The sequence below is a fragment of the Pituophis catenifer genome, unplaced genomic scaffold (assembly GCF_029215685.1).
Source record: "Pituophis catenifer annectens isolate HBS135680 unplaced genomic scaffold, rPitCat1.0.hap2 SCAF_1, whole genome shotgun sequence".
Taxonomy (NCBI): Eukaryota; Metazoa; Chordata; class Lepidosauria; order Squamata; family Colubridae; genus Pituophis; species Pituophis catenifer.
The window spans coordinates 204,045,518-204,056,195 of record NW_027256881.1 but is presented as its reverse complement, the minus strand read 5'-3'; the positions used below and the strand labels follow the sequence as shown (position 1 = coordinate 204,056,195).

General features: G+C 37.0%; 1 protein-coding gene across 1 annotated transcript in view; it reads right to left on the bottom strand.

Moving 5' to 3' along the window:
- The window catches only part of BAZ2B (bromodomain adjacent to zinc finger domain 2B), a 165,720-nt gene that overhangs the window by 105,174 nt on the left and 49,868 nt on the right, over window positions 1-10,678 (bottom strand). The gene's annotated exons all lie outside the window — the stretch shown is intronic.

Below are 10,678 nucleotides of genomic sequence, written 5' to 3'. Positions count from 1 at the left end.
ATACTGAGAAACAAGAAAAGCTGCACTATAGGATAAGTGGGAGGGACCATCTCTTGCTGGTCACATCCACCTGACCCACTAGAGCGGGGAAGCAAGGAATATTACAGGTCCCATCCCCTAAGAAAGTACAACTGACAGGATCCAAAACCAGGGCCATCTCCATGTTGGCTCCCTCACTTTGGAATATCATCTCTTCAGAAATTAGACTGGCCCCCACTTTGACATCTTTTGTAAGGCCCTAAAAACTTGGTTTTGCCAATGAACCTGGGGAACTCAGAGTGGGATGGAGCCCATCAAATGACTTATTTGACCCTATGTTGTCGCCAGGGATGGGTGGTGGGAAGTCGTTGTTTGTTTGTTTGTTTGTTTGTTTGTTTCTATACTGTGTTTTTATTTTTTGTAAGCTGCCTAGAGTCATTGTGACCGAGTAGGCAGCTATATAATTTTCTAAATAAATAAATGAGAAGTAAAACAAGAGACAACAAAAGCCATATACCATCATCAACAGAAAAAATCTGGAAGAAAGCTTCTGACAAATCTGACCAAGAGCAATAACCCACTCCCCTTTTAAGTGCTTTTCTGTAGTTGCATAGAGAAGAACATTTAGGTTCTGTCATCTCCGAACTTAATTCTGTATGGACGTAGCTCATTTTTTAAGAACACAACTTAACCATAGAAATCAAAGCTGCTGGACTTAAGTAGCAGTCCTTTGCTTTTAGGGAGTATTCGTGTGCTAAACCACTGAGCGTACTAGCATCTCAATTATTTAGTTAGGACATCCGCTAACTAATTTCCCTGAGAAATTTTTTTTAAGGCGCTGTTTCCATAGGCTCCATCTGCCTGGAATGGATGATAGGAATCATATTTTAACCTGCTATTTCCACTGTGTCACACATTTCTGTTTGGGCCAACAGTTGTTATTTTATTTTCTTCCTTCTTTCTCTGTCTTCATCTCATCTTCAAAACAAGTAACAAAAGGAGAAGCTGTTTTCGTTGACTTTTTGCTATTAACATTTCACTGTGGCTAGTCACATAAAGTGGGATCAGATAGGACATTAGTGGTGCTTTTATATCACCTACGTCCATGATTATGAGTCGTAATGCAACAATTATTTTTTAAAAAAAGATAATAAGAAAAATGCATAGGATTTGACCAGAATGATTAGAAAGAAGAAACCTCTGGAAACATACAAGCTAAATGTCACAACACATCTCTACCTTTGCACAATAGACTTTGACTCTTAGGCTCAGGCTTTTGTCTTCAGAAAACAAGAATTACAGGTAATTAATTTTATTTCTTGACATAGTGCTTATATAATTGGCATAAAAGGAAATGAAGTGCCAAAAGAAACAGAAATAAGAGTAATGAAATTTTGCTAAAACCTATTACATTTCAAGTATGCTAAAGAGTTTCAGAGGACAGATCTACTCAAAAAAATAAAGAGGCTATCCTACTAAAAATTTTGAGATGGGTGGATCTGTGAAATTCAATTTCACCTCATTTTTTATTTTTCCAAACTTAGTTTCATCCTGTTTCCTGAATCAGTTTACTATTTTTAAAAGTTAGCATTAATTTTTTTATCAATCTTTGTGTTTTAATATGAATTTTCATAAATGATGGTATATACATCCTCCTAATTTACCTATTTTTCTTTAATACAGTACAATAAACAAACTTAATTACAAATTTCAGATACAGGAAGTTTTCTTTCTTGCTTCTGGGTTTATTGATATTTGAGAAGTGTGGATTGGGTGAATTTTCATTAAAATGCAATCCAAACACTTCTACTTTCCTATTTTTGTATATAATTAATTTATGGTATTGTCACATTTCATATCTATGGTTTAATAGTACAAGAAGAAGGTGACTGACTACTAAAGAAATATAGGTAGTCCTCGACTTATGATCACAAGAGCCAGAGGTGGGTTTCAGCAGGTTCTGACCAGTTCTGGAGAATTTTGAGTAGTTCAGAGAAGCGGTAGTAAAAATTCTGACTGGTCCTGCCCCCATCTATTCTCTGCCTCCCAAGTCCCAGCTGATCAGGAGGAAATGGGGATTTTGCAGTAACCTTCCCCTGGAGTGGGGTGGGAATGGAGCCATGCCCACCAAGCCATGCCACACCCACCAAGCCACAGCCACAGAACTGGTAGTAAAAATTTTTGAAACCCACCACTGAATTGAGCCCAATATTTCTGTTATTAAGTGAGACATTTGTTAAGTGAGTTTTGTCCCATTTTACGAACTTTCTGGCCACAGTTGTTAAGTGAATCATTGCAGGTATTAAATTAGTAACACTGCTGTTAAGTGAATCTGGCTTTCCCGTTGGCCGGGTTTGTCAGAAGGTGGCAAAAGGTGATCACATAACCTCAGGACACTGCAACCGTCATAAATATGAGTCAATTGCCAAGCATCTGAATTTTGAGCACACGGCCATGGGGATGCTGCAATGGTTTTAAGTGTGAAAAACGGTGATACCTCACTTTTTAAGCCTTTGTAACTTCGGTCACTAAATGAACTGTTGTAAATCGAGGACTAGCATGTTGTGGTATCTAGGATTTGTAGAAGGAAAATAAGGGACTCCTTTCTTCTCATATACTAGGAAACTTGCAGTTCAGTTCTCAAACGCCGCAGCACTCTCAGTATCTCTTCATGGGTGCTATTTTTTTTCTTCCCGTATTCCTCACCATACCCTTATTCAGAATGTTCTCTTGCATATATAACAAGAACCAAAATAAGTGTGACTCCGCCACAATCAAGTTGATATAATTAAGCACTCAAACTTGCTTTTATGGTTAAGTGAGGCACTGGAATCCTTTAGTGAAACTACAATTTAGTGGATTTTGATACAATGGACTGTGCATGCAGTGGACCCAATTTCCACGGCAATTTTACATAATATGTGTAATGATATAAATGATGTCCCTTGCATCATTTTGAGTAATGATACGATTCATGCAAATGGCTGCAATGACACACTTTTGTATTTGAGAGATGTTTGTGAATCAGGGACATCCTTTCCCTTAATTGGTCTGTCAAAGCAAAGTTTCACTGTGCATCTAAGAAAAGACATACACTGCTAAAACCAGACCACTAGCAGCTCTTTCTGATCACAAGGTTTCCTTGGTAGAAGCTCTTCTGCCGCATATCAGAGATGAGCGACAGCTGTGATATTTAAAGCAAAGAACTTGGAACTCTTGGAATAGGTTAAAAGGGAATCTGATGCTCACTTACATTTCTTATGGTCTCCCAGGTTTTTTTTTAAAGAAACATTCTTTCCAAAATTGTTTTCAAATGATATGGCAGCAGGACACAGTGAAGACAAGATCTGACATTTGAAAGCCCTTAGCACTGCCATTACAATTAGAGGCAAGGTGATTTTTTTTGGGGGGGGGTGTTGGTTATCATTTATTATTTGTTTTCTGATGTACAATGAAACAGAACTGATATCTAAGACATATTCTTAAATAATTTAATAACCTAAAATAAAACAAGCATTCCAGCATCCATTAACACAGAATATTAAAATCAGCACCAACTGTAATTAAAGGTGCTGAGTTCTACTTGGTAGTTAAAAATGAGATAAAGCTATTTTTATTCACTACAAAATGGGCTTAAAATCACCACAGATGGGGCAGGGCAGAATTCACACTGATGATATCAATTTCAAAGTTATCTAAATTTGTAGCTATGACTTGTGGGACTGTCTATCACTGATTAACAAGGTGCATGCTCCAGGTCCCATCTATTAAGGAGTGTCAACTGGTGGGACCTAGGTATCATTCCTTCTCTAGATGTCAGCATCTTCCCAGACATCCGGATGGCCCTGATCTTATTAGCCTTTTGTAAGGCATTAAAGTCCTGGTTGATCCCCAAAACTTTTAGGCTGTGAACCTCTGTTGGCTGATTTGTCCTACAATTGGAAATGGAATATTTTTAGACCTTGGGCATGTATTTATGTTCATTTTCTTGCTTGGGCTATTTAAGGGACACGGTGGCTCAGTAGCTAAGAGGCTGAGCTTGTCGATCGGAAGGTCAGCAGTTCAGCAGTTCGAATCCCTAGCGCCACATAACGGAGTGAGCTCCCATTACTTGTCCCAGCTTCTGCCAACCTAGCAGTTCGAAAGCACGTAAAAATGCAAGTAGAAAAATAGAGACCACTTTTGGTGGGAAGGTAACAGTGCTCCATGCACCTTCGGCATTTAGTCATGCCAGCCACATGACCACGGAGATGTCTTCAGACAGCGCTGGCTCTTCGGCTTTGAAACAGAGATGAGCACCGCCCCTAGAGCCGGAAACAACTAGCACACATGTGCGGGGAAACCTTTACCTTTATGGGTTATTTATACTATTCTTTCTTTCTTTTTTTGCTTTTCTTGGAATCCTTGTTCATCACCTGGAGTTACAATAGTAAATAGATGACTGCATAAACTGCATATCGAACAAACAAACATACCCCATAGCACAGAAGGTTTCCATGTGGAGGAAGGGTTCCTATATGAGCTCCAACTCTGCACAATCAGAATCAGGAACACTAAGGATTATTATAAATGGAAGGCAAATACATCTGGACAACCACTTAAGATTCTTTGAACAAAGCAAAGGAATGGCACATCTGGAAGCACGGTGGCAACTTCAGTGCTGACATTGAACTAAATACTGTAATAACAATATCAACATGCTGATACGATGCACTGATCCGGTAAAAACCTCACTCAGTTCACTGACCCCACATTACATTTCATCTGAGAAGTGAAATGTACTAATTTTATCCTGTGCTGCATTATTATCAAGGCAGGCAAGGATCAGGCAAGTACCACCTTCATACTACTTTGACCACCAGAATACTTTCCAGGTGTAAGACTTCATCTCCCTTTATTCCTAGAACACATTTAGAAGGCACCAGATTAGAAAAAGCTCTTCTAGATTAACAAGTGTTTAACATCATCTAATCCAAAATAGAGGTTTAGGCATCTTAATAATTAATTTTGCAGAGTGATCTTAAATGCCTGTTCCCTCAGATGAACGCCCCATCGCATCTCGTGGACTTGATTCCCAAATAAACAACAGGATCACAGCTTTATGCAAAAGAGAAGCTAAACCCTGTTAATTGAAATCAGATGCAGTTTCCTCCATTCTAAAACTGCGGTGCCCCTTCTTAAATTGTAGCTCTCTTTAACAGCCCAGGGTGCAATTATATGAATGACACAATGTGGGTGGAATCACACTGAGTAATGCTTACCGCCTTGAGTGCCTAAACTGAAGCAAAGGCAGCTTAGCTTTGGTATCCATTCTTTTCATCGCGGCCCTTTCAGGCCCATCTCCTGAAAGGCCACAAGCACAATGAAATGGAAGGAGGGGAGCTGAACATGTAAAACATATTCAGTTCAATCTGGACCATTATTACCATTTGAGAAAAAAAAAAGTATCATGAGAATGTTCTTTTCTCCATAGAAGTTGTACAATTGGGGGGGGGGGGGCGGGAACTTTTCAATCATCAATACTGAATCTGGAGTATTGTTAAAATTAGGGAGAACTTCATAAACAGGAAATAAAACAAACAGAAGTGGGTGATAAAATAATATCTAGCAATTGTAGAAGCTGCCTAACCTTGATAAAAAAAAACCCTCAAATGCTGAACTGGATACTATAAATCGCAAAAATATTTCAAAGCACATTTTGTAGTTTCAGAAATTCCATTGTTCATTTCTTTCAATTTGGAAAAGTGTTATTTCCTGAAAAAAACCATTGTATATCTAAGCTAATATAAAACTAAGCTCACTATGATTACATGGCATTCTGGATTTGTTTTTGATAAAATTTGATATGTAAGAGCAGAGGTGGTTCAGTAGTTAGAGTGCAGTGCTACGGCTACTTCAGCTGACTACTAGCTGCAGTTCAGCAGTTCAAATCTCAATGGCTGAAGTTGACTCAGCCTTCCATCCTTCCAAGGTGGGTAAAATGAGGACCCAGATTGTTGGGAACAATATGCTGACTCTGTAAACCACTTAGAGAGGCTGTAAAAGTACTATGAAGCAGTATGTAAGTCTAAGTGCTATTGCTATGTTCTTATTAGTATAATGACTTAAGGTATAAAATGGTACCATGTTTCCCCGAAAATAAGACCTTCCCCGATAATAAGCCCAGTCGGGCTTTTGAGCGCATATGCTAAAATAAGCCCCCCATGAAAATATTTAAACGCATGCGCAGCCAGTCCCCGCCATTTCCTCTGGTTAGGGTTAGGGAGACAGAGCTGGAAATCAGGTAAGAGAGCAAGAGGAGCCCTGTCTTGCTCCACACGCCCCAAAACAATAAGACCTCCCTGAAAATAAGGCCAAGCGCTTATTTTGGGGTTCAAAAAACAGGGTCTTTTTTTCAGGGAAACACGGTATTTTTTTACAATGATAGAAAGCATTTTAATTGCAGTCATTTATGTATCAGAGGTTTGTTTAGAAAAACAGAAAACAATTTTTTTACAGCATATAGGGAAAAATCTTATTTTTAATTTTAATTTCAAAACACATGTATCAAAATTTTAAACTGAATTGATATAATTGCTAGTAATTTATTAGGAGGCAGTTTGGGACATTCTGCATGTATACTGTGGTCTTTATTTTCACATGGTAGCTTATTTTTATATCCCCATTCTGGTTTTGCCATTAATAAGGTTTTGAGATTGTGTAACACCATACAAAATTCAGTCTCTCACATAAATACATTCAGAATGCCTTAATTTTACTTTCAGAGACTGATTTATTTCAATAGAAGCATCTACTTAATTCCATAAAATTAATCATTTATTTATTCCTCTCCATTTTAAATGCTAAAGCGCAGATTTTTGGCATTCAATCTGTCATAGAAGTAAATTGCAAAAATTAATACACACTTCTAGATGAAAAGATGATAATTATTCCTTTTTGCAACCACTTGTTAAAAGAAACCTCACTAAACAGTTAATGTTTGCTCTTACATGTTTTCCTATTATTATATAGCAGCTACTGCTAGTTATGAAATATGAGCACAATGACTTATTCTTCTATTAAAACTTACAATTCAGCTGAAGAAACTGATTTAAGAATAAAATAAATAGATCACTGTCCACTACAGGCTGAATACTCTGGAAGTTCAAGTAAAGATGGAATAAAATAGTACTACTCAAGAACTATTTAGCATGACTTATGATCTATTTTTTAATTTAAATCCATTCTAGCTCCCATTCCAATAAACTGAGGCATTTTCAAAATTAAAAAAATAAAATAAAAGAAATAAAACAGTTCAAAACCTATAAAGCAAATCTCCCCAAATTTCATTACTGTTTACTTAATAAAAGTGTTGATCCCCGATATTTCTTTTATCATGATACTGAAGATGGTATACACAATGTTCCCCAATGGTATTTCCCAAAGCTTGTTCAGTTTTGCTGAAGTGGCTGGATTATGTGTCGCATAATGTCCCATCAAGGGCTCCCCTGGTTTTGCTATTTACTTACTTTACTGTTGCAAATTCACAAGAGCTTGCTCAAGACTTCGTGCCCTAAACTTCATGGTTGGTGCACAGTATCAGTTTATTCATTTAGAAACACAGCTGTCTTTCTTCACATGCTGAAGGCTTATAACCTCCAGATCTGACATCTGTAGTTAATTTTATGCATTGCAATGTAATACAGGTAGTCCTCAACCTGCAACCACAACTGAGCCCAAAATTTATGTTGTTAAGTGAGAAATTTGTTATGCAAGTTTTGCCCCATTTTACAACTTTTTTGTCACATCTGTTAAGTGAATCACTGCAGTTCTTAAATTAGTAAGACGGCTGTTAAGTGAATCTGGTTTCGCCCATTGACTTCGCTTGTCAGAAGGTCGCAAAAGGGGATCACGTGACTCTGGGACACTGCAACCGTCATAAATGTGAGTCAGTTAATCAAGCATCCGAATATACATCACACGACAATGTGGATGCTTCAATGGTCGTGTGAAAAATGGTCATAAGTCACTTTTTTCAATACCATTGTAAGTTTGAATAGTCATTAAATGAACTGTTGTAAGTCGAGGACTACCTGTATGTGTAAAAAGAGTTGGGTTTTACCAATTCTTCCTGCTTTGGGGAGAGGTATATACTGTAAATATAAAAACAATATAGTTATTGTTAGTCTTATACTCTGCCTCTTTCAAATTTTATGTTTTAAAATGGTCAATTGTTGTACCAATTTATTGGGGGAAGGACAAAAAATAGATTATGGTGCTGCATTGGCCTTAATTTTCCACTCCTGTAGACTTGTTGCTAGTTCCATCTATTCTCTGAAGTTACCCACTGCAGAGAAACCACCTTGGAGGCTGGTAATACCATCGCAAATAGAAGGCAATATGAGATGAAGGGCTGCAGTAGGTAAAGAGGATTCTGTGGGAGCTTAGTACTCCAACTGATGCTACCATTAGATAAAATACTAATGTTGGATTATGATCGTTACTTTGGATTAAAATGAAACTAAGTCCACTCATGAAGACACCTTGATAAAATTGAGTTAAGAATCCGATTGTTTTATTTTTAACTGGCTTGGTCATTACCCTCATGCGTAATACAAAAGCTGACTGTGGGTATTGCATGGGAAGATCTTCATATAAAAAAGTAGGGACCAGTTAGGATTTTTTAAAAATTTGACTTCAGTACTTTTTTTAAAAAAAAAAAAAATTATCCACAGAGACAATTTACACCAAATGATGAAGATTACTACTACCAATTACCACTGGTCTCAACAACTCAGAAGAAGGAGAAATTATTATAAGTGGAAGCTTGAGTGAACCAGAATTAATAAATTGCTTACAGGTTTGGAGTACCTTGGCTCTGGCATTATAATTGGTTTTTTAATGCATGATATGGCATAGAGAATATTAGAATACTCAGTAAAATTTGACTTAACCTTCAGCTAGAGTTCATGAAAGTGCACTGAAGCATTATGACAGCTTCAAATCTGATTGAACAATTGTCATCATTTGGTACTTTCTATGAACCATGTTCAAAGCGGCTCTCAATTTTAATAAAGAAACACATATTTTACACTTATATACACACTCCCCAAATGAGATGGACTTCAACTCCATTGGCTGAAGTTCAACATATATCAAGGGGAAGGCTGAATCAGCCATTTCAAGGCAACGGCATTTAATAATCATACAAATATTAGTAATTATTTAGCAGTGCCTGGCAGTGATTTGTGTATAATAATTTCGACATAACCAAACATCTATCTCCTCATCGTTTTAAACTCAACTAAATGGATGGGAATTTGTGACAGCAAACCAAAGGGTTCAGGCACAAGAGCAAAGCAGAGGCTACTATGAAATTGAATTTAAAATGGTCATCATCACTCACTAGTTTGCCTGAATATTATCAACAAACAACCCCAAGTTGAAACCTCCCAGATGCACTCAGTGTACAGGAATCTATACCAGCATATTCACTGACCATCTGGTTGGGAATTATAGTCCTAACATATCTAAAAGGTGCCATATTGATGAATAGACTTTTTTAAAAGGATCAAATGAGTAGAAATAGCTGACTGAAAACAAGAACAGCTCCATCTTCAAACTGAATTTTTTTAAAAAACTCCAGTTAATCTAATATTTATAAAGAGTTAGCACAGAAGTATTGAATTTTAATAAACAGTATGTCTAAGAAATGCAAAGCTTTTTCAAAGAGATCCAGCAATGCTCTTCAGCAATATTCCCTAATGTAAATTCCTTATTTGCATTACAACATAGGTAGAAAAATAATTCTTCCTGTGATTTAAACTTCTGAAAGCTTCTAGACTTCTCATCAAGTCACTCCACAAAATTAACCTTTACCACTAATTCCATCAGGAAACTACATAAAAATGTGATTACTTTCATACCTTTCTGTCACATCCGTATAACAATGTTTTTTAGTCAGAACCCAATGCCTGATTAAAGAAATCTCAGCCAATTAAGAGAAAGCCACACATGGTTAATTTGTTGGTAAACTAGTTGATATTCCTTAAGAACCAGCTTAAATATTGTTTTGCTGGCAGCACTGAAAATCCCTAACACGGCAATACTTACCTAACCTAAAAGTCCTGTAATCCAATCCCAGAAGCTTTGATGATGCAAATTTTCTGTCAACAAATGAAAACCTGTCCCTACCCCTCACTTATCCATTTGCAGAATATCTTTCATCTGTTACTCAGTGCAAGTAATATTTCTCTGTTAATCTATTCACCAATTAATCAATTCTAAAGGCATTCATACAGAGTTCAGATTTGGCCAAGAACATTCCATCTTTCCCCCAGAGATCTACATAGAAACCATCCACATCTCTATATCCATATCTCTATCCCTCAAAAGCACTTTGAAGATAGTTGAGAATTATGTCTATAGTCACCAGAAGATAACCCAGCAGCTGAACTGAGAATAAGTCTGTTCATCTCTTGAACCCAATCAGTATTATAAAAGCTCCAAGGTCCAGAGCTGGCTTTATAGTAGCTAATGCTGCTAATGAAAAAAAGGTATGAGGTCCCAAAAAGAGGAAGAGATAGTCTTGCCACAACCAACATAACTAGATCCATATAAACTTCTTCTGAAAGAATACTGCCTTTTATAGATGAAAGGTATCCTATTCCTTCTATAGAAGATAAACTAATGTCTAGTAAAGATTCACAAGTATCTTCTT